Consider the following 24,909-nt stretch of genomic DNA (forward strand, 5'->3'; position numbering starts at 1 on the left):
TCTGTGTAGTGCTTTAAAAATATACCCTGAGGTACCAAGTAAAGAAATCAAGAGCTAATCCCTGCATACAAATACAGAACTGCAAACTTTACTTACACTTAAAAAAAAAAAAAAGGAGGTCACAAGGATTAGATTTTTCTGCACAAAACATTTGGAAAGGAGCCTGTCCCGTTGTGAGAAGCAACCCAAACCTAATGGCTTAAGTGAAGTTTCAGTGATGTCCAGCTCTCCTTTCATTCCCCATCAGACTATGACAACTATTGCTATGGTTATCTCCACACACACACACCTGCTGTGTATTCACTTTCAACCTCTAGATCCATGCACAAATCCAGGATGGTTTTTGTTCTTGCTTCTCCCTTCCCTTTTTTGTCTTCAGTTTCTACAGTTCCAGCAAAGCAGGGACACGTTCTACAATGATCTGTGGCTGAATTCTTTCTGAAATCAAGATGCTTGATTGTTAAAGATGCACAAAAAAATTATTGCACTTTTAAGAATGAAATCTCACATAATATAAAACCCCAGACAAATCTGCATGTAGGCATCTAAAACACCTATTCATTTGTTTATTTTTCTGAGCCATGCTGCAGTTGAGAGTGAGGGAGAAAGAAAGATGACCTTTCTATTTCCTGATCTCAGTGCTGTTGATGCTTAATGGAATTGATATCCACTTGGTAACATTTTTACTTTACTTTCATTTTCTCTGCTTAGTTTCTCACACTTTTTATTTAACACAGGCATCAGCACGAAAATGGAACACTTTGTTGATGACTTCACCTGCTTCAGTTCAAGTTTCTCATCTGGAGTCCAAGGACAGTGATGACAATGACACAGGAATGTGGCTTTGTGGGCTGTGTTTAGCAGGGGCTGAGATCTCTCTTGCGATAAGAGAGCGCACAGACCCAAACAATGGCTGGCCGTCTTTGTGGGGTGGGACGCTCAAGTGGGCTCTCTCTTCCCTGCTGAGTGACACCGGTTTGTTTCTCTTGAAGAATGCACTGTGTGTTTACAAAGTAATTGTTACAATGAATAAATAACTAACTATATACTCTAGACTTCGGGGCAGCAACAGCATAAATGGTCATTTCCTCATTCACTTCCTATGAGCGTGTTGATGTTATCCTAATCATAGGGACTACAGGCAAAAATAAACTATACAGCTGTTCCAAAAAGCAGAAAGACTTTAGTCTTCTTCCTATAATTCAGGCATAGTAACTTTAAGTTTGCTTGGTTAGTTTAGCTGAAGATTATTGCTTAAGAATTGATTCCAGCATAAGGAATCTCTAGTAGGCTGTGTAGTGCCAGTTCAGTTTTGAAAGATAACATCTGAAGAAACAAGACAACTAAATTCCAAAAGGAGAGCTCTCCTTGAAAGGCAAAATTTCCAGAAGTATCTCTCTACCTCAAAAGGCATTTCTTGAGATGGGACAGGCACTAAAAGGTTTACCAGCAGAGTATTTCTTTACATTTCTAGCAATGCTTTAGGACGACATTCTCTCATAAAGCACAGGGATTCAATTCTTCTCTGTGCTCAAGTTCCACTCAGCTGAGCAGCAGATGAAGCTATTAAGATAACACCCATGACTTAGTCTGATAAAACCCTGGCATCAAAGTATCAAAGGACTTGCTTTCCCATATAGCAATGGCATAAAATCCCTTAGGAGTGGCAAGTCAGTGAAGTGCAGTAGAGTAGTAGTTCTGCCCCAGCTCCCATCAGACATACCAGCCTATGGACACTCACCCTCTCTGCTCTGTCATACCCCAAGGGTTCCTGGTACAGGTGCTGCCTTCACTGAGGGAATGGTTCCTGCCAACCACTTCAAACACAGTCCATTCACTTGCTGCCTCTGGGGAGACATAAAGAGCTGGGTTGGGAAACCCTTGCAGCATTGCACACTTTCACAGAGGGGCTGAGGACCAACCATAGGAATAAGCACTCCCCAGCCAGGGCAAAGCATCACAGCTCGCTTCCCAGGGGACAGTATAATTGAGGACTAGCAGATGGCAAGCGACAAGAAGCAGAAGTTGCTGTAGTTAATTGAGTCCAAGCATGCATTAGGAAATAAGGACTCTTATGACCATTTTTACCCAGATGTGACTTTGTTTCCCACGTGAGCAATGCTAAGAAAATTCTTCAGAATGCCAACCCCCCCCCCCCCCCAATCTATTAGGTAAGCTACAATATTATTGTACTGCTAATGCAATGAACAAAATTAAAGTATCTGTAAATTGATCTCATCACTTGCATTAGCATCTACCCTCAATGCAGTTGATCTGCTCTGTGCCCAGGTGGCCAAGAAGGCCGATGGCATCCTGGCCTGCATCAAGAATAGTGTGGCCAGCAGGAGCAGGGAAGTCATTGTGCCCCTGTACTATGCACATGTTAGGCCACACAGTATCACAGTATCACAGTATAACCAAGGTTGGAAGAGACCCCAAGGATCATCAAGTGCAACCAGTCCCAACAGACCTCACAACTAGACCATGGCACCAAGTGCCACGTCCAATCTCCCCTTGAACACCTCCAGGGACCACCTCCCTGGGCAGCCCATTCCAATGACAAATGGCTCACTCAGTGAAGAACTTTTTCCTCACCTCGAGTCTAAACCTCCCCTGGCACAGCTTGAGACTGTGTCCCCTTGTTCTGGTGCTGGTTGCCTGGGAGAAGAGACCAACCCCTTCCTGGCTACAACCACCTTTCAGGTCCACCTCTGGGCCCCTCAGTTTAAGAAGGACATTGAGACACTTGAATGTGTCCAGAGAAGGGCAACGAGGCTGGAGAGAGGCCTTGAGCACAAGCCCTATGAGGAGAAGCTGAGGGAGCTGGGATTGTTTAGTCTGGAGAAGAGGAGGCTCAGTGGACACCTTATTGCTGTCTACAGCTACCTGAAGGGTGGTTGTAGCCAGGAGAGGGTTGGTCTCTTCTCTCTAGCAACCAGCACCAGAACATGAAGACACAGTCTCAAGCTGCACCAGGGGAAGTTTAGGCTGGAGGTGAAGAGAAAGTTCTTCACTGAGGGAGTTGTGTGCCATTGGAATGGGCTGCCCAGGGAGGTGGTGGAGTCACCATCCCTGGAGGTGTTCAAGAGGGGATTGGACATGGCACTTGGCGCCATGGTCTAGTCATGAGGTCTGTGGTGACAGGTTGGACTTGGTGATCTTTGAGGTCTCTTCCAACCTTGGTGATACTGTGATACCTGCCAAATCCTGCGTCCAGTCTCACTGGACAATTCATAGCAAAACAGTAAAGGGAATCGGGGGCTGTCACTTGGAGAGTGAAAGCTCTGCTCAGGCTGTCAGACCAAGACTGTGATGTGAACTCTGCAAGGCTCTGCAGAAAGCAGATACATAGAGCCTAGTTGCAGGCCCCACCATTACACTAGAGTGCAGGGGCTGTTCTCTGTATAAATCAAAGCCTAGCCTTTAAGACCTAGAAAATCTTTTTGATGCTTCACTGATTAGATGGTGATTGCCACAGACATCAGCTTACAGGAAACTTGGAACTGGCACAGTAAATATTATTGCCTAGAATTCCTAATAGGAAGGGGAAAAAAAAGAAGTCTATTTTATTCAGTAGCTAATCTGATACATTATTTGAGTTCAACTAATTTAGTTTTCTATTTCATCACCTATTATTAGCAGCCCTTTTTCTTTCTGTTCCAGTCTACATGAAAAATGTTCACACCTATTAATTTCTACCAGCAAAAAGTTTGCTCTCAGGGAATACCTGAGGCTGGCTTTCACTTTTCACACCAGTAGAACCTTTTCTCCAGCATTCAGAAAGATGTGCAGCCTTACCATGATACCCTTGTGAATAGTGTAATCATAAATATGTATGTGTACATATGCAATACACAACTTTTGGGTTATGGAGAAAATGCTCAAGTGGAGTTTTATTTTTAAATTACAAGTTTGAACATAAGGTTGGAAGTTTCAGCTTTCCTTTTCAGTGAGGTCAATGACTACCACTCTTGGTACATATAAAGAGGAAAGAAAAAGAGACTTCTAGTTCCAGAATAGTCTGCAATACATGCAAACCTACAATGGATGACCCTTTGTTAATGGATGCAGCAGTGTGTGTGCATATAAAGCTACATATATTTATATGCACACATAATATATATGTATTAGACTATATAAATGTATTTGCATTAAATAGTTTATGAGTACTAAATAGTCTCTAGTTATTTACTTAGATATACAGGACTATGATTAGAGTCTTTCACAGGATCACATGATGTTAGGGGTTGGAAGGGACCTCCAGAGATCATCAAGTCCAACTGCCCTGCTAGAGCAGGACCATAGAATTTAGCACAGGTCTTGAAAGTCTCCAGAGAAGGAGACTCCACAACCTCTCTGGGCAGCCCATTCCAGTGCTCTGTGGCCCTCACAGTGAAGAAGTTCCTCCTCATGTTGAGGTGGAACCTCCTGTGCTGTAGTTTATATCCATTACCCCTTGTCCTATCACGGGGTGCAACTGAGAGGAGCCTGTCCCCTCCCTCCTGGCACCCAGCCCTCAGATAAACATTATTAAATCCCCTCTCAGTCTTCTCCAGACTAAAATGCCCCAAGGCTCTCAGCCGCTCCTCATAAGGCAGTGCTCCAGTCCTTCAATCATGCTGGTAGCCCTCCACTGGACTCTCTCCAGCACATCCCAGTCCTTCTTGAACTGGGGAGCCCAAAACTGGATGCAATATTCCAGATGTGGCCTCACCAGGGCAGAGTAGAGGGGGAGGAGAACCAATTACCTGCCAAGTTATACTAACTAACATTTCTCCTTTTGCCTTTAAAGCTCTTATACACTTAAATTGCACATTTCAAATGCAGTTTGTATACATTTGGGGTTTATTTGCTTAATGCATGTAAGAGTAGACTATAATTCTTCCCTGCACTTGAAATTCAGACATTTCCATGGGAGTCAAATATTATTGTGATAATGGAATTAAAAACTGACACTAATTTCCCCACAAAATGTTCACCTCTAAAGAAGAAGTTCACACAGTTGATTTGTTCTTTCCTGCACAGCGATGCTCTTATTTTATCTGACATTCACTAAAAATAAATGTGTGTGAATGAAGGAATTAGGTCACCCAGTGACATTACCGGTGCCAGAAGAATATTCAAGAAAAAAAGTTTGTATCTGTGCACATTGGCTAGTGTAGTTTCATACAATAAAATGACAGGACAGCCACAGTAATTGGTTCCAGTCTGGGAACAGAGCAAGGGATACCATGGTTACTGGAGGCAGCGGGTCCTCCTGATAGCAGACAGTGCACTGCACCAGGGTGTGCGACAGTTGCCCATTTGCTGCCCTGAGGCTGTGATAGCTTTTGGCATAATCAGGGAAAGGTGCAGTCAGCTTTTTACCACCACCTGCCCAGGGTCTCAGCTGCTTGGTTCACAAGACCCCTGCTCATGACAATGCACAGCTATGCAAGCCCTTGCCCCATTGCCCATGCAGGAAATTTGCACCCCACCAGAGCCTGAAAACCCTTTTGTAACACTCCAGGCACTTTTACGGGGTGCAAGGAATGAAACTAACTACAAGAGCATGTCGGAGACAGCGGTAACAACAAACTTGTCCTCGTCACCTCACTTCACTCCCCAGCTTTTCAGCCAGCTCTGTGCTGCACAAGCCCAGGTTCTCATGGTGCTTTTTTTTCACAGTATCACAGTATCACAGTATAACTAAGGTTGGAAGAGACCCCAAGGATCATCAAGTCCAACCTGTCTCGACAGACCTCACGACTAGACCATGGCACCAAGTGCCACGTCCAATCTCCTCTTGAACACCTCCAGGGACGGTGACTCCACCACCTCCCTGGGCAGCACATTCCAATGACGAACGACTCACTCAGTGAAGAACTTTCTCCTCACCTCGAGTCTTTTGGTGCATTATAATACATGCCAACTCACAACCTGGTGTGCCACCAGCCTTGTTTTCTGAGAAGCAGACCTGCCAGAGCATGTGTACCTGCTATTGATATTTTATCTAAGAACTGGGATATCCTGCATATATACAGTTAATTGACTTTGTGACTTGCCCATTTGAGCCTGCCCTGGTGCAATGCTTGCTTTGGAATATGCTTAGACAAAAACCTCCTTTCAGTCCAAGAAGAAAGGAGTTAATATAAAATAATAATCCTGGAAGAACAAGGTGAGGTTTCACCTTCATCCTCAGGTTTTAGGATGGCTGTTGCATTGTGGTCTTTCTAGAAGCACCTAGCAATAGAAAGCACACCTATAGTTTAATAGTAATCTAATGTAATTGGTTCCTTAAATTATGAAACCCATCATTATCTGAATTCTTTTATTACTCAAGGGATATGACCTTATAGCTACATTTCAGTATCTCAAGGGAGGTCTGAGGAAGGACAAGGGGCAATGGTTTGAAACTGGAGCAGGGTAGGTTTAAGTTGGACATAAGGAGGAAGTTCTTCACAATCAGAGTGGTAAAATACTGGAACAGGTTGCCCAGGGATGTGGTTAAGGCCCTGTCCCTGGAGATACCAAGACTTGCTGTGACCCTGGGCAGCCTATGTAGGTGGAGGTGAGCCTGCTCACTGAAAAGGGATGTTGGGCAAGATGATCTTTGATGGTCCCTTCCAACCTGATGCTATCCATGAATCTGTGACACAGATTAATAAACAAAGCAAACAAAACCAACAACAAAAACTAACCCAAAATAACCCCAAAGAAAACAAACAAAAGCACACACACAAAAACCTAACAACAACCAAGAAAACAAAAAACAGCTTACGAGCTTCCTGTGGAGTTAGGAGCTGCACAGTTCTTTTCAGAAGTCAAAGCTAATATAGACAGTGCTATTTATTTGGGGAAGCAAAGAATTCATCATCACATTAAACAGCCAGCTGTTAGCTGGTCTGTTCCAGGTCTTGATGGTTGGACTCGATCTCAGAGGGCTTTTCCAACTCAAACAATTCTATGATTCTATGGTGCTGAGTCCAGACAGGAGAGTACTGCATAGTCTTACCTTTCACACCTACAGGGACAGAACAATATGTAAAGAGGAACAGGGGGTCTGCTTCCTTGGTACAAATTATTCTTTTCATTAATCTTTGCCTGCTTACTCACTTGGTCTTTTATGAGTACAGCCTTCACTGTGTCTGAGAAGCACTGTTATATTTAGTTTTCATTGCCCTACACCTCTGACTCCAAGATATACAGCAGTGTCCTTGAAAGACAAATGTTCTATGTATAAAACTCATGCAAGTTCCTGGCGCAGGGAACAAGTTCAGGACCAAAACCTAGTTCCCTATACATACTTCACCATCAGTGTTTTGAGGGAAATCCTTCCCCCTTGAAGTGTTTTTAGTGCTCTTATAAGCATCTCAGAATTAATACAATTATATTCATCAAAACTCCTGTACACTGAACTTATAGGTATGCTGGTAAACCAACATAAACTTATATTTCACAGAATTGTCAGGGTTGGAAGGGACTTCAAGGACCACCTGTTTCCAAGCCCCCTGCCATGGGTGGGGACACTTTCCACTAGATCAGGTTGCCCAGAGTCACATCCAGCCTGGCCTTATAAACTTCCAGGGATGAAGCTTCCACCACCTCCCTGGGCAACCTGTTACAGGGTCTCACTACCCTTATGGTGAAGAACTTCTTCCTAATGTCTGAGCTAAATCTCCCCTCCTCTAGCTTGGATCCTTTTCCCCTAGTCCTATCACTACCTGGCATCCTAAAAAGTCCCTCGTCAGCTCTCTTGTAGGCCCCCTTCAGATACTGGAAGGCCACAATAAGGTCTCCTCAGAGCCTTCACTTCTCCAGACTGAACAGCCCCAAATCTGTCAGCCTGTCCTCATAGGCAAGGAGCTTCAGCCCTCTGATCATCCTTGTGACCCTTCTCTGGACTCATACCAGCATGTCCATACCTTTCTTGTAACAGGGATTCCAGATCTGGACACAATACTCCAGGTGGGGTCTCACAAGAGCAGTGTAGAGGGAGAGAATTGCCTCTTTCAACCGTCTGTCCACAGTTCTCTTGGTGCAACTCAGGATATGGCTGGCTCTTGTTAGAGCGGTAGTGCTAGCCACAGTAGGCCCAGCTCATGAGAAGCATTATATTGCCAGAAACCAGCAACCCAGAAAAACTACAAGTACAGTAACATTTATACATCCATTTACACTGGATCTGCATTCAGTCCTGTGTCTGTTTGATAAATGATGATCTTTAGCAATATTACAATGTTGTATTCACTGCAATGAGAGTCATGTGCTGAAAAACTCTGTGAGTCAAGAATCTTTCAGTGTAGTGAGGAAACACATCAATAATGAAAGGGCAAGGACAGACCACTTCTAACAGCAATATAAGACTTCACAAGCTGCCATCATGATACCCTGATGTTGCTATGATTTAGAAAGGGCAGGGATCATGTATGCATTGCTTTAAACTGGTTTTGTAGTGTAAGGCCACCCTTTCTTAAGGTATGGTACAAAAATTACTTGCAAAGATCAAAAAAGGGAAGACATTCAGCAAGGAATTTTCTGGTTTCTGCCTTCTATCTGTACAGTGTAGAAACCCAAGGAATTATTTTCACTCATGGAAATTGTTTGTAGCTCTGTATCAGCCAAATTACTGCGTGCAAGGCATGTGACAGCTATACAGGCAGATTTGTTTATCTAAATTACTTAGTGGGCAAAGGTGCAGAAGTGTTCTTATACTATGGCTTTCCAGGCCCCTTCCTTTTGAAAGCAACAACTTTCACTGAATATACACTCAAAAGGTTTGGTGCTTGAGCCCCTCTCAGAAATTTTGCACTGGCATATGAAAGCAGCCTCACAGAGTGCCTCCAGGCAAGTTAAATCAACCTAGGCCTTTCCCCACCATTCCTGGCTGTGCCTTCCTAGGCCTTTCCCCGCCATTCCTGGCTGTGTGTTCCTAGGCCTTTCCCCACCATTCCTGGCTGTGTCTTCCTAGGCCTTTCCCCACCATTCCTGGCTGTGCCTTCCTAGGCCTTTCCCCACCATTCCTGGCTGTTCCTTCCTAGGCCTTTCCCCACCATTCCTGGCTGTGTCTTCCTAGGCCTTTCCCCACCATTCCTGGCTGTTCCTTCCTAGGCCTTTCCCCACCATTCCTGGCTGTTCCTTCCTAGGCCTTTCCCCACCATTCCTGGCTGTTCCTTCCTAGGCCTTTCCCCACCATTCCTGGCTGTGTCTTCCTAGGCCTTTCCCCGCCATTCCTGGCTGTGTGTTCCTAGTCTTGCTCATCCAGCAAGCTGATCTAGGCAAGGAATATCTGCTTTCCTCATGAGTTTTCATCACTTCTCTGAAACAACTTGTTATGTGGCCATATAAGCACTACAGCCCACATAGGGTGGGATGAGAGGACAAGGTTTCAGCAGCCTCAGTCTATAGCCTGAGACACCTAGCATGTGCATATTCGGCATCTTAGCCTCCTAAAACTTTGCAAAGTCAAGTCACATTCCCTTGCAAACAAAACAAACAAACAAACAAACAAATCTCTGTGGCTGCCATACACAGTTCATCAGATAACCAACTGCTGCTTGTGCACATTAATTATTCTGAGACTCTTCTCAAAAACCAAGCTAACAGTCTAATGAAGCTTGCATGAAATCCCTGTAAATGCAGAATGCATACTAGCCTCAAAGATGACTTACTTTTGCAGAAGAACCTAATTTCTTTGGCCTTAGGAAACTTAACATGGTTCCAGGCCAGCTTTATTTGTGCCTCAGCTCTATGCATAGTGATCTTTTCATAGCACAGCAGCTGCCATGCTGACACGTGCAATACCCTTACACTAAAATTACTATCTGTCCTACTAAAATGCTCCGATTGGCTCGGATTTGCTGTGCAATGTACACTGAGTTTTGATGACACAAGATTTGGTTGTGACCCTGATGGATTGTCTTGATGGTTTGGGTTTTTTTTTCACAGAGGTGAAATCTTAAACTGAAATACTCCTCTGAACCTCAGCTAGATAATAGCCAAAGATCCGCAGCGGGATGTTTTATTTGACACACCCGAAGGCTGGAAAAATATGGGTTTAGAAGTGTTCCACTCTTCCCACTGCATATCATCTCACTCAAATGAATACTGTTATTGCTAACATAATGCATTTTTTAACAACAAATCCTTCTCTCAGGCATATAAATTACTGCCTGCACAGTTTTGTTTTTATTTTAGTGATCCAAACAGTTTCCAAAATAAGGAGAAAGCTGAAAACAGAATGCTTCTGTTTAACACTGTAGGACTTTCTGGTTTTTTTAATGCAGCTGCTAAAACAATGGCAAATATAATCCCTGTCCTGAATGTTTCTAGAGCTAACACTGATTTAACTATCAGTGCTTCAACCATGAATGTGTTTGGTGTGAGTGGAGTAAGGAGAATGCCTGAGCAGAAGGAGCATAGCTAAGAGGGCACAAGGTCTTTCGGAGGACAGGTGTTACACATTTTAATGTCACAGTATCACAATATAACTAAGGTTGGAAGAGACCCCAGAGATCATCGAGTCCAACCTATCACCACAGACCTCATGACTAGACCATGGCACCAAGTGCCACGTCCAATCCCCTCTTGAACACCTCCAGGGATGGTGACTCCACCACCTCCATGGGCAGCCCACTCCAATGACGAACGACTCGCTCAGTGAAGAACTTCCTCCCCACTTCAAGTCTAAACCTCCCCTGGTGCAGCTTGAGACTGTGTCCCCTTGTTCTGGTGCTGGTTGCCTGGGAGAAGAGACCAACCCCTTCCTGGCTACAACCACCTTCCAGGTAGTTGTAGAGGGCAATGAGGTCACCCCTGAGCCTCCTCTTCTCCAGGCTAAACAATCCCAGCTCCCTCAGCCTCTCCTCATAGGACTTGTGCTCAAGGCCTCTCCCCAGCCTCGTTGCCCTTCTCTGGACACGTTCAAGTGTCTCAATGTCCTTCTCGATGTCACCTGGCTAAGGATAGGGATATCTTCACTGAGTGAACCTTTCTGAAAGAAATTTATGCCATGCTTCATTTTAAGTGGCTGTATAAAGTTTACAAGGATGTTTTAAGGTTCCTTGTTCTTTATTTCCCGTGGCTGTAAATGCCAGTTCAAGAGAGAGAAAGTAAAAAAAAAGTAACAATTATTGGTGATTTTGCTTAAGGAAACACTGCTTTTTATCCAGTGTGCCACTAGAGAGGAGTTTAGTCCTTTCCACTGTATTCTAATAGTACAGAGGCAGGGGTGCAGCCATGAGAGTTTTGGGGTTTTACAGTTAGTACATTTAAAACTAGATTTGCTAGAAATCTTTAAAAGTAGTCACCTAAGTGAAAGGATCTAAGGCCACACACAGTCACTCCCACAAAGATGGAGATCCTTGATAGGTCCAGCTAAAATGACACAGCCTTCTTGCTGTTCAGCAGTACTTGGGAGGAAAAATCCAGGGCCTAATAAAGCTAAGAAACCATGGCACCACATCCCTCAGCCAGAGCCTAAGCACTGAGCACAAGCCTGCTCCTTGCTTTATAGCCCTAAGGCCTACTTCTGATGTCCTCATTCAATAAGTTCCTGAAACTCTCCCACTGAAAAAAGCCACCCATTTCTCTTTCCAGGATAAGAGTTTGCATTGCATGTAACCTGTTTTATTCTCTTCTTCTGTGCATGTCTGAAGCAAGGCCCAGTGAATGGAAAGAAAAAGTATGCTTGTCTTTACTGAGTCCATTTACAGCCCTGGAAGAAGATGATCAGCATTTCAGCATGTAAGCTATTTTCCAGGCCCTAAAGAATAACTTCTGTGTTGGACACCCTTCTTACTTCATGTCCTTAGGCCATCATAGCTACAACAGTAGTATTACTACAGCAAGTAGGTCTGTTATGTAAAACATGAAGAGCTTGTTCATACAGAACAGCTAATTTATGTCCCATGAAATCTCTGTCTTTTGGGCATCATTTTTAGGTTTAGCTTTTTTTTTTGACTAGGGAGAGAGCATGTCCCTACCTTCTCTTGTGCTCTAATGCTTGTGTTCACATGGCAGTTTGGGAAGTATCCATTAGGTCCAGATAGACTGTTTATTAACACAGCTCTTCAAAGCCTGTGTGTAGGAAAAGTATTTACAGAAATTCAACAGCCAATGTCTTAAACCTGGACACCTAAAACCAGGTATCTGTGGTCATACTAACCTGGGTATTTCTGAGATTTCTTGCAAGGATACAGCTACAGATTTGAACTAGTGACTAAGCAGCCTGCAAAGCCTTACCTCAGAGCAAAGAATAACATTCTCCCTGCCCTGACCCCCTTCTCTTTTCCTTTTTCATCAGGAGAAATCTCTGCCCCCTTGCACAGGGAAGGAACTGCTGCCCAGGAGAAGAGGGGCACCATAAAGGACCAGAGGGTACCAGAGGAGTTTGTACCACCACTCAGATGCAGTCTTTATGCCTCAATCTCTCAGATAAACGGTCACAGGTTTCACCATATCTTTGATTTGTCTTTTATCTGATGGGATGAATCCAGGTTAAAAAAATGTGTGGTTTGGGTTTTACATTGAGGCTAACATGGATTTCAGCTTCTGAGAAGTCAACACAAGGACAGGGAGACTTAATCTGTATCCACACAATTCACATACATGCACATATAGATAAGATAAAGTAAGCTGACATCAAATGTCAACATTTAGCTATTCCATTTAAAAGGAAAACTAAACCTCTTTCAAACACATACAAAATCTTCTTTACAAGTTTTTTTCCCCCCATTTTTGTGATTCATTTAAGGATGCTATCAAGAATATTTTGCCTCCTTACTCTCTTCCTGCTCAAATAATGTCCTTACTACCAGTGTTTCTCACCATCAGAGCTGACATGAAGGAAGTGCTGTTAATAAACAGAGGGGAATTTAGACTCTAGGACACACTTTACCCCAGGCTTTTAGCATGCAATATAGTTTGCTAGGAGGCAGCTTTGATGCCACTGTTCTTTCCCCAGAAGACATCCCTCATTACTGAATGCTACATGTCGCCCTGTTGGTCTGGAAGAAACATTTCATTAACTACAATATCACTATAGATTGCATCTAGTTGCCATAGAAACTTTAGAGAAGAAGCTTGGGTTTAACCCTTGGAATGGACGGAATTTTTCAATTCTAAAGCATGATAACTTAAAAAGATAACATGCCTTTCATTGGGCTTTATCTTCCAGTACAAAACCTGACAGCTGTTGTTAATTCATGCAGGACTGATGGCTGTGAAATACTTTATTGCAATATCTACTACTTAACTGGGACACTACACTGAAGGACCAAACTGCTGTTGACTTCACTGCAACTGTGATTTCCGCCACAGCCATTCGACGTCAAAGGCTGTGTAAAACTGATGCAGAAAACTCCTTCACTGCTGTGTTCAGTGGAAGAGACAATGAGCCAGCAACTGTGGGTGCTGGTCATGGCTTTTCCACAGCTTTTGTTCAGTCACAATTTTGCTTGTCAAATGGGTGTAAGGACAGCATGTACCTCGGAGATGCCTAGAAATCCCCAGGTAGAAAGTGCTTGCTCGTGGACACTCCTTTGTTTTCCTCACAGACTAGAAGATGCCTAGAGGATTATTTTTTTCTTTTGCAAATAAAGACGCCATTCAGCCCAAGAATATAGACTAATCCATACACCAGGCTGTGCTGCTCCCTAGGCAGCAGTACTGCTGTTAAGATGCCATTCTCTTTTAAGTGAGCCTCCTTCCTAGCATGCATGGAAAGACTGAACTTCATAGTCTTCTCATACTGAAGTAATGCACTGCTGTGCTCTGGATTACAGTACTTCATCTGATAGCTAAATAGCTCGCTCAGTGAAGAAGCATCAGCTCTGTGAAACTGGAGCCACAATTCCATATCTGTCTGCACTTAGGACTTGAGCAACAAAGCATTTTTTCTTTACTGGTTTCAGTTCTGTAAAAAGAAAAGCCTGCAGATTATGGCCCTTCCCATTCACATAAGTGTAAGGGTAAATTGTGCAATGTATGCTATTATCACTCAATAAAGAGTTCCTTCTGCCTTGCCAGGCTACATAAAAATGTGGAAAGCCTAGTCTCCAAAAGGTCTCAAGTTCTCCATCTCGCTTTTTCTTGTGTTCTCATTTCTTCACCTATTAGAAATACATCGACATCAACAAATGATAGTTTAAGGTTACAGCAGTGGAAGGGTCTGGCTTCCTCTCTTGCCAACATTCTTTGTAGGGTGGCTTCTGCACACTAGCACTTTTGTTCTTTTTGTTACAAGCTCTTTTCAGTTTGTAAAGCTCAGCCTCTAGTTACAGCTGGTTTTGTTCTGAAGGAAAAACTGGAGGGGGATGTGTGTGTGTAGGGATGGGACAACTTGCACCCATGCAGTTTTGTGACTATTCCAAGGCAGGCTGTGGTTGGGGTTATATTTAACTTGGTAACAGAGGTCGTATGCTCTTAATGATATTGCACAGCCTTTACTCATTTTGGTGGACCAAGTAGCACCACTGAAGTCAATGAGGCTGTGGAGCTTCATTATTTGAAATTGCAGAATGATCACAGTAACAGGAATGATCATAATGAATACCTTTTATTGGGAAGTCAATGGGTCTGTTTGTGCAAGAGTTCACAAGCATGAATGAGAATTGCACAATTTAGCCCAAGCCATACTATTTTCTGACAAGTTCAGCATCTTTTCTTGATGAAAACTCCATGGATAATACTGTCTCACATGTGCAAACTGCCCAATGAACCTGGTTCTGTTTGGAATATCTAATTTGTCCCAGTGGCATTGCTCTGCAACTTCTTACTGTTTTCCTCTACTCCTCATGCTGTGGCCTTTGAGCTGTTAGTGGCCTGTCTTGCAGTGGCTCTGCTGGGCTCAGCAAAGCCCAGCAGACCTTCAGCTGAGGATTAGGGGTGGGAAGTGATCATGGAGGCACATCCCTGGAGAGCCTGGAGGGTGTCCTGCATGGTGGCATGGGATGTGGAGTGAGGATGCTGAGGGTGAACCTTCTGGGAGAGTCACTTCTGTAGAGGCAGAACAAAAAGTGCTGGAGATTGGAGAAAGGGACTCCTGAGCATTCCTGGGCATTGTCAGTGGCACTGGGGAAATGTCCATGGTGACAATCCCAGCTGGCTCATGGTTACTGCTGGAAGAGGTTGGAACTGGGCCCTGTTCCTTTGGTGTCCTTTGCTCTGTGATCCACCTAGCAACCCCCCTGACTACATTGGGTGTTCCCTTACATAGCTTTCACCTTGCTGTGGCTTCTCTTGCTTTCCTCTGTGCCTAACTCAGCCTTTTTCATGCTGTCCTACCCGATGAGATTGCTGTTGAAAAAAGGCTTGGACGTGGCACTTGAAGCCATGGTTTAGCTAGTCATGAAGTGTTGGGTGATAGGTTGGACTTGAGGATCTCTGAGGTCTTTTCCAGTCTTATTGATTCTATGATTCTGTGTTCTATGATTCTGCTCCAGAGGAATGTATTTAACTCTTAGGAGCCACTACTAGATTAGGATAAATTTGATGCTTTTAGCTGATTGACTAGGGAGAACTTTAAAAAAAACAACCAAAACAACAAACCACCACAGAAACATCTCACAGCTGAAGCAGTGTCTCAAAATGGCACACCTATGGACATTCACATGAAGGAAATAAGATTCAGTACAAGTATTCCTATTAAAGCACAACTATATGACTCGAAATAATGAGAAACCACAGTGAAAACTGTCCAGTGAATACAGAACTCATTAGCGAGTAGTTTCATATTTAATTAGCATTTGGTGTTTTAAAATAGGGAGACAGCCTGCTACCCACTTTTGCATTCAAATTTAGAATTATAAACACCAGTAAACCCAGTAAGTACAGGAATTCTGCAGGGAGCTATCCCATTGAAGGTAGTCTCAACAGCACCCTTAAGTAAAAGGCTTAATCTGACTGGGACAACAAAACTGTAAAGAGAGAGCTGCTTATCAAACATCCTGTTCTTGCACCAGACCTAGGCAGATTCTCAGGTTACAACAGACACACACCTGATTTTGCTGGCAGTATTTGCCAATACACATTGGATAATTCAAGGCTGTATTTCCTTTCTCCTCTTCTACAGGCAGGTAAGTTTCATTCTCATCTCTTTTACTTGTTCCTAAAGTGACTCAACTTTAACAGAACCTCATAGTTGCCAAAAGTACAGACAAAGGATTTAGACAGACTTCATTCTTTACACAAATAACCACCTGAAGGGGACTGATGCCTCTTCACATCTAACCTGGCTGGATCAAGAGCACAGGACCCAGGCCCTGAGCCCACAGAGGAGCAAGACCTTCACACCAGTTAAGAGGATTTCTTCATTTGCTGGAATATGGGACACAGTAGCTCTGTTTGCTGCAGAAGGATAGCAGCATCAGTCTGTGTGGAAAAACATGGCATTATTTTCTCATCTCTGGCTGCAGACAGCCCTTCTGAAGGGGTTCAAAATGCACAAGGAAAACACAATCCTTCTTTCACAGGATGAGCCACAATCTAATTATTTGGCTGCTGCATGCCTGAGTTGCTCCAGACATGTCTGGATTTAAGAGGAGGACTTTGGCTACTTTTCTGGATGACTGGTATCCTGGTTGGAGCAGATGAGAATGAAACATGATCAAGTTAACTCTAAATGTCCATACAGTGAGGCTGACATATCCAGAGGTTTGATTTATGGCACATGAATGGTGTGGTGTATGCATCCAAGGGCTTTGCTTGTGGAAATCCTGGAGGGAAGTATGAGAGCTCTACATTTTGGAAAGAGGCAAATTCAGTAGTGTACAACTTTGAATATCTGAAAAAGTGAAAACAGTTCAATGGTCAGCAGATACCAAGGATAATGAGCTCAATATTTGTTGATACTGACTGATTCAAATACAAGCCTTCCCTGAACTGACAAAAGCCTGTCCTGGTATCCCACTGCATCCTTCTAGTGGGACAGGGCAGTAAGGATAAGCACTGTTGTGACCTCTCCCATGGTCATGCACCCCTACAAACTGACCACCCAACCACGGAGTGAGCAACTGTCAGTCTCAGTATCTCTGATACTGCTCACTCTGGCTCAGTGGTTCTGCAATTTGTTTGTCACTTGAGTCTTACAGAAAAAAACCACTGTATAATGGTTCAGATTCTCATGAAGTGCCATATTAATGATCAGATGAATCTGTCCTTGTACTTTCAAGATGCAGCAGAAACATCTAAAGGCAGAATCTGATCTGAGAAGTCCCTAAACTCTCACACTCTGTAGGATGCACATTTAGTACCAGTCAGGATCTGTGAGCTTATAAATTTGTTGTCTGCCACAACTCGAAAACTTTGTGTACTTAAATTATCTAACAGATATATTTCCACAGCAATTCTACCTGCAGACATCCTGCCACAGAGACTTCATGTCAATTCAACATCAGAAGGAATATCTCTGAGCCTCAACAGAGCAAACAGTTCTTTAAAACAAAAAACAAACAACAACAAACCATCTGTATAAACAATCTTATAAAAACACTACAGCATCCTAGAAAAAATAACCCAGAAGCATGTAGCAACACTTACTGCATTTAGAGTCTCACTACAGGATGTAACTACTATTTTCAAGTTACTACTGTTTGAGTCTTTTTAAACCTGTACCTTCTGAAACATGCTGAGGCATGTTTCCACAGAGTCAGTGCCCATATTTATTGAAGTTTGACACCCCAAGTCAAGCCATTTGAGAAAATCAATGGCTTCTACTATTCTTTTCCTTCAGGATGAGGTTATTTTTATGTACCTGTGCATTTCATGATCATGAACTTTGCTGCCACTACCCAGACTGCCACAAAGATTCACAGTTACATTGTCTTCCACGCATCGGTGTCCATGTCACATCACTCCTGTCTTGCAAAACAGAACATTAAACCATTCAGAATATGGCAGGCCTCTGGCACTGCACAGCCCAGCTGAGCTCAGGTGAGCAGTCAGCAATTCAGAGGGAGCAGCCAGGGCAATGGCTCTCCCTTGTTTTTCTCTCTTCCCTCCATCACTCTTCATCTAGTGAAGGCCCCAAAACTGAACATGGTACTCAAGATGTGGCTCACCAGTGCTGAGTACAGGGGGACCATCACTTCCTTGGTCCTGCTTGTCACACTCTGCCTGATGCAGGTCAGGATGCCATTCTTCCCTAGGCCTGTAGCATTCCATGGAGTTGTTGTGCCCTAAGTGCAGGACCCTTCATGTGGCCTTGTTGAATCTTATACAATTGGCCTTGATCCATCAAGGTGGCCTGTGCAGGTCCTTCTGCAGAGCCTTCCTACCCTCAAGCAGATCAGCATTCCTAGTATAATCTGCAGACTTACTGAGGAAGCACTCAATTTCCTTGCTGAGATCATTGATAACAATACTAAAGAGAGCTAAGCCCCAGTACTGAGCCCCCAGGAACACCACTTGTGACTGGCTGCCAACTGGATTTACCTCCATTCATCACCATTCTTCAGACCCAGTCATCCAGCCTGATTTTACCCAGCAAAGCATCCACCCATCCAAGCCATGAGCAACCAGATTCTCCAGGAGGATGCTGTGGGAGACAGTGTCAAATGCTTTACTAAAGTTCAGGTAAGCAATATCCACAGCCTTTCCCTCATCCACCGTGTGGGTCACCTTGTCATAGCAGGAGATCATACTCATCAAGCAGGACCTGCCCTTCATGAGCCCATACTGACCAGGCCTGTTCACCTGTTTGTCCTGCATGTGCTGTGGAATTGCACTCAAAATGACCTGCCCCATGCCCTTCCCTGGCACTGCGGTCAGACTGAGGTCAAACATACAGGGCCACCCCACTGCCTCTCCTTCCATGCCTATCCCCTCGGAAGAGTTTCTAGCCATTGATTGTGGCAGTTGTGTGAGACATTCCATGTGTCTGTGACGGTCACTGCCTCTTAGCTTTCCCGATACACAATGGCTTCCAGCTCCTCCTGTTTGTTTCCCATGATGCCTGGGTTACTGTAAATGCACTTCAGCTGAGCTAATGGTCCCACCACCTCTCAGGTGCTCCTGTGGTTACTAACCCATCAATAACCCCAGCATCTTTGCTGCCACGTGGGTCTCCATTCCCTGCCTCCACTGATACAGCAAACCAACAGACCTTGCTAGCACACCATCCTTCAAACATTGGTGTGCTGTCCTCTGGGTTATTTCTAGCAAGTCTGGTTTTGTGCCCTTCCTCCTTCAAATCTTTGATCCTCTTTCTTTACAATTAGGTTGAAATAATCCAGTAAAGTACCCACAAAGGTGAATCTTGATTCACCAGGGAGGCAGAGATTTATTTACAGTGTTAGATTTTGTTCCATGTTTCCCTCTTCATTGTAGGGCAAACAAGCATTACCAATCTTAAATAATGGAATTTCCTGTTCTGGTTAGTACTACAGTTAAGTTTTGAAATGATCCCCCAGCTGAAGGTTTTCCTGGTCTAAGTGCCAGGCTTTGGAAAGAGGCCTAGCACCCAGGCCCTGACAGGAGTGCAGCTATGCAATATCCAGCTGGCTGCCGTCCCAAAGCAGTTAGAGCAGCCACATACTAGGGAGAGATTTACACCCCTGTGGGCTGAAATACTTGTAGCTTCTCTAGCAGAGCTCTGCCATCCCCTGCTACTGTAACCCGCGCTTCCCAGCTGACTGCGCAGAACAAATTGCTGAGTTTTTTTGCATTGCATTGACCCTGGAAGTCTTGCCAAGCCTTGGGAGAGCTGGCTGGGCAGCTGCTGCTGTGTCAGTCTGAAAATGCTGCTAGAGGGCTGGATGATGCGAAGATCTGCCCTGCATGCAGCCTCGCTCCATGCTGGCTTGAAAAATCTTTGCAGCTGAGTTTCTTCATGAGGAAGGGTGGTAGAGAGCTACAGTTTCTGATTTTCTTTAAACAAAGTATTTCCACTATTACTGATGCATAGGATTCACTTGTTAGTTCATCTACACCCAGAAAATAAAGAAAAAGAAAAGAAGAAGAAAGAAATCTCAGTCCTTATTAACATCCATGTGATGGCTAATGTGCCATTGATTATGATGATGGTACAAAGCCTCTGTTATTCTTTTCATACTGGCCTTTCCTGGGCATAGGGCTCAATTCTGTCCTCAGCTCATTTGATTACTGCTATTTTACTCCTAAGATGAGCTTGAGATAATTATTAGCCTCTCCCTTTTATTTTCAACAAATGTGCAGCAATTCAGTCTCTTCTGGATTGTTTTGCTTCTCCTGGGATAGAAGGAATGACAGAGAGAATCAATCATTCACGTGAAAAGGCTCTAGCTGCCTCAGAGTGTTCCTCTGCAGTGCATACAGCGCTGTTGTGCCAATATTATCAATATCCTGTCATCACATTGCCCCATTTCCCACTCACCCCTGCTCTTTCCTGTGGAGTTCTCAGGGAGCTACTGGCATCCCAAAACAGCAAAATACCTTGTGCAAACTATGCTGAGCATAGATGCTAGGTATAAAACTCAGACCCTAGTGATGTAAACCCAGTCACAATCACTGCACTGGTTTATGAGCGGACCTCTGCAAGGTTACCACAGCAATCAGATGACTGCTGCTGTTCTGGGGGTCAGCTCCATAATCTTCCTAGTACTTGCACAGCCTGTGCCTATTTCCCAGACCTGGTTTTACCAAAGAAGCTCCTTGATCTCTCTCATAGAGGTAGGGCAAGAAGAGTTAATGTCAACTGACAGAAGACAGAAACAGAGCTGGGGCTGAAACCACAGCCTCACACTACACCTGTTGTTCAGCCACACAGCAAGCCCATTTGCTTAAGGCCAGGACGCCTTTTCTCCAATGGCTAAGGAAGCCTTCCAGGCCTCAGAGGGCTAGAGGCTTATTAAGAGAGCCTGACCTTCCTCTTTAAAGGCTGTATGAATGGAAAAGTACAGGGATGTCAGTGCCAAGCTCCTCAGTTTGCTTGGGAAACAGCTGTAGCTGTTTAAGAAGCAAATATGTCACAACTGCTCCAGACAGTAAATTCCTGCTGTTTCTATGGGATGTGAAGCAGAAGATGAATGCTTGAAAACTCTGTAGTATATTTCACTGCAAAGCTAAATCATTACCAATATGCTTTAACCTCATCTGTCTGATTTGGCACCGAAGGGGGCCAGGATGACTAAGCCAGTCAAGCTGAACTGCTCCTCAGCTGAAGGCTAGGAAACCAGAAGCTGAGGGTTCAAGGACACGACTACAATGTTGCTGCCATACTTACAATACGCCCTAAGGATTTTGAAACAGAAGTACTGCCCTGAGCATGGATTGTTCCTTCAAGTGTGTGTTGCTCAGGGAGTGTGTCTCAAAGAATGACAAGCATGGGTGAGGGGGAATGGGAGGCATTAAAAGGCTTACTATGCCATGGCCCTAATCCCAGGCTTACGGACACAATGTCTGGTTTACAGATCAATGTCTTTTGAAGGGCCTTGTCCAGGTGATTAATTAGCCTGAAAGGTTAAAATATATCACAAATGAAGGTTGGGTTTTTAAAGGAAACCTAATGGATTTAGGCATTCAAATCATATTGAACTCAACTTCTCAGGCTTTATTGAGCTAATTATCTGACCTCCAGGCAAAACATGTACATGACTGAAGCAGGCCTACAGCTACCTACTGCTTGCTGCACACATTTCCCCTTACAAAAAGAGACATCCACAGATTTCTTCAAAGAACATGGAGTGTGAATAAAACAGAGGAGATCTTGTCCACCTCAAGTTGCCTTAATGGCCAAAGAGATTTCTGGTGAATGCTGCCAAAGAAAATAGTAGGGAAGATTACACTAAGAAACAAGCTGTCCCAGAGAAAATGCCAACAGATGGGATCTCAAAGATTTAGAAAGGGAGCAAAGCAAGGCAGAAGAGCTTGACTTGCTCTTTGTACATTCCTGATTTTAAAATGCAACTTACTGGCTTTTTTCTCAGGCCCCATTGTTGCAGGCTGTTAGCCTGACCCTTGGGAAGCTGGGCACATCAGTGAAATGCCACTGCAAATTATGGTTTTGTCAGCTCCCAAGAACATTGCATTCTTAAAACAGGAACTGGCAGAGTTTGACATAGTATGGGGGAGGGTAGAAGCAGTATCCAGAAGCGAAAGGTCTTGAGGCACTAGTTCCAAGAAAAAGCCTGATAGATTGTAAGAACAGAAAGCAAGAGAAAGTGCACCAGAAGACGAAGGCTCTAGGCAACGCATGCCGAGAGATGGACCTCTCTTGCTGAAATACATGCTCTTTGCACCAATGAAGGAAGAAGCTGTTCGTTTTATCCCCTGGCTGCTCTCTCAGAGAAACAGCAATGCATAAAACAACTCACATGCACAGGAAGGAGAAACTTGGATTCTGCCTTGGGACATCTCTCCTTCAGCTTTGGTGCAAAGTATTCCACTTGGTGGCAATGTAACTGTGGTGCAGTACTGAAATCCATTGGGAAAAGGAAAAGCTCAGGACAAAGTCTCAGTAACATTTCCGGTGATGTTTTACCCTTGTTGGCCCAGCTCATCATCCCTCATCAATATACCAGAGGAACAACCGCTGTTAGGAGGAAAGAAACCAAGCAGTTTGGATATATGCAGAATTAATATATTGCCTATGTTCATATTTCAGTATTGTCACAGGTTGCAGCTGTGTGTCTAATAAACTCTAAGTTGAATTACCCAGAGTGTATCAAGAAAACAAGGAAAGGACTGAAGGTACAGCTGAAAGAGAGAGAACAATGACTGGGAAAGCAGAGTGGCCAAAGCCCCAGTGCACAAAGAAAATACCATCATGAATCATAGAGTTACTAAGGCTGGAAAATACCTCTAATATCACTGAGTCCAACCATAACCCATCTACCATGACCACTAAACCATGTCCTGAAGCACCACACCTACAGCTTCTTGAACAGCTCCAGGGATGGTGACTCCACCACCTTCCTGGGCACTCTGTTGCAATGCCTCACCACTCTCTTAATAAAGAAATTTTTCCTAATGACCAATATAGACCTCGCCTGGAAAAACTGAAGCCCATTTCCCCTCATCCTGGCACTAGTTACTTGGGAGAAGAGACCAACACCAGCCTCACTACAACCTCCTTTCAGGCAATTGTAGAGAGAAAATTTGAGAATATAGAGCTTAGAGATTGGATGGGACAGGCTGGATGTTAGGAAGAAGTTCTTCACAGAAAGAGTGATTGGCTATTGGAATGGGCTGCCCAGGGACGTGGTGGAGTCAGGAGGTGTTTAGGAGGAGACTGGATGAGGCACTTGGTGCCATGGTTTAGTTGATAAGATGGTGTTGGGTTATAGGTTGGACTTGATGATCTGAAAGGTCTTTTCCAACCTGGCTAATTCTGTTCTATTCTACTCAGAAGAAATGGGATAATAACACTGAACCTTTTCTGATAATGTTTGGCTTGTGCAGAGAACAGAGATCAAAAGCGTGTGGCCACAGGATCCTGTATTTCTCCCAGCTAAACAGTAATTAAGTACAATTAACACATTCACCAAGAACAAATCCAGCTGACTATACTGAGAAGCTATGAAAAGTGGGAGTGAATCAAGCATCAACTAGAAGACTGCTAGCCTCATCCTTGCACAAGCCAAAACACACACTAAATGAGCCTCCATGAAAGGGAAGCAGCTGAGCAGTGTGTAGTGCAATGTAGTCTGTAATGTTCAGCGATAAGAAAGCACAAGCATGCAGGATATACACAACTCGTGGGGAATGTCTGTGATGTGATAATAAGTTTGGCAGCTGTGCACACCACTAGAAAAAAAAAAAAGTTTCTCTTGTTTCTGTTACAGCTTGTGCAGTTAACACATTCCAGGACTGATAGTAGGGCTGAAACAATTGTTTAAGGAAATTAACAGTATTTGCACATAACCTGCACTGCTCATCGCTTCTGTTAGTTAACTCTGAATATGTCTCAGTAAATGGCCAAAATTCTCCAGAAAGGCATTATTCCCAGCTGTATGGTGAAATGCTCATTCCCTTACAGGGAAGAATGTTTCCTATAATCTCTTTTTGCTCTTTTCATTGCATCTAATGCAAATGAGGCAAAGAAGCTTGCACCATTAATGCAAGCTCATCAATTCAGATCAATCAAGTTAACATAACCTTGCTCTGACGTTTACATTCAATGCTTTGGCACCAAGATTGTTGTGTCCCTGTCATAACTGAAACACAGCTGGACACAGACCATGTACACATATTTAGCAGTCAAAGGCTGCAATATTTCACATTGTTCTTTCCCTTGCCTGCTATAAGCACAATGGGGAAAATGAGCATGTAAAGCATTGCTCTGAGAGGCAATCCAGATTAGCATTTTGGTTTTACCTTCCCTGTCTTTGCCCTTAACTGGAAGACAAGCTTTCATCTAGGAGGTGGTTTTGAAGAAGATTAAGAAAAGCCTCTGTTGGCTCTGTGACTACTACATTTCATCCAATATGTGCTCACTGTTATTTCAAAATATAAAGACTTTAAACCAGAACATAAATATTTCCATAATCAGAATAAAGGCCAAGAAAGCCTTACCTATTCAGCACAATCTGGACAACCATTGCTGGCAGGAAAACAGTCTTGTTTTCATTTCTTAAATAATCTCCTATTTACAAGTTGTGCCTGACTGATACTGGCAAAGCAGTAATGAGAATACATATTGAGAAAATGTACAGAGCTTCACAGAATCACAGAATGGTAGGGCTTGGAAGGGACATCAGAAGATCATCCAGTCCAACCCCCTGCAAGAGCAGGATCAGCTAGAGTAGGTCACATGAACACATCCAGGTGGGTTGTGAATGCCTCCAGAGAAGGAGACTCCACAGCCTCTCTGGGCAGCCTGTTCCAGTGCTTTGTCACCCTCACAGTGAAAGTTTTTTCCTTATGTTCACGTGGAACCTCCTGTGCTCCAGCTTGCACCCATTGCTGCTTGTCTTATCATTGGGCATCACTGAGCAAAGCCTGGCTCCATCCTCC

This window comes from Dryobates pubescens, chromosome 5 (genome assembly GCF_014839835.1).
Source record: "Dryobates pubescens isolate bDryPub1 chromosome 5, bDryPub1.pri, whole genome shotgun sequence".
Classification (NCBI taxonomy): domain Eukaryota; kingdom Metazoa; phylum Chordata; class Aves; order Piciformes; family Picidae; genus Dryobates; species Dryobates pubescens.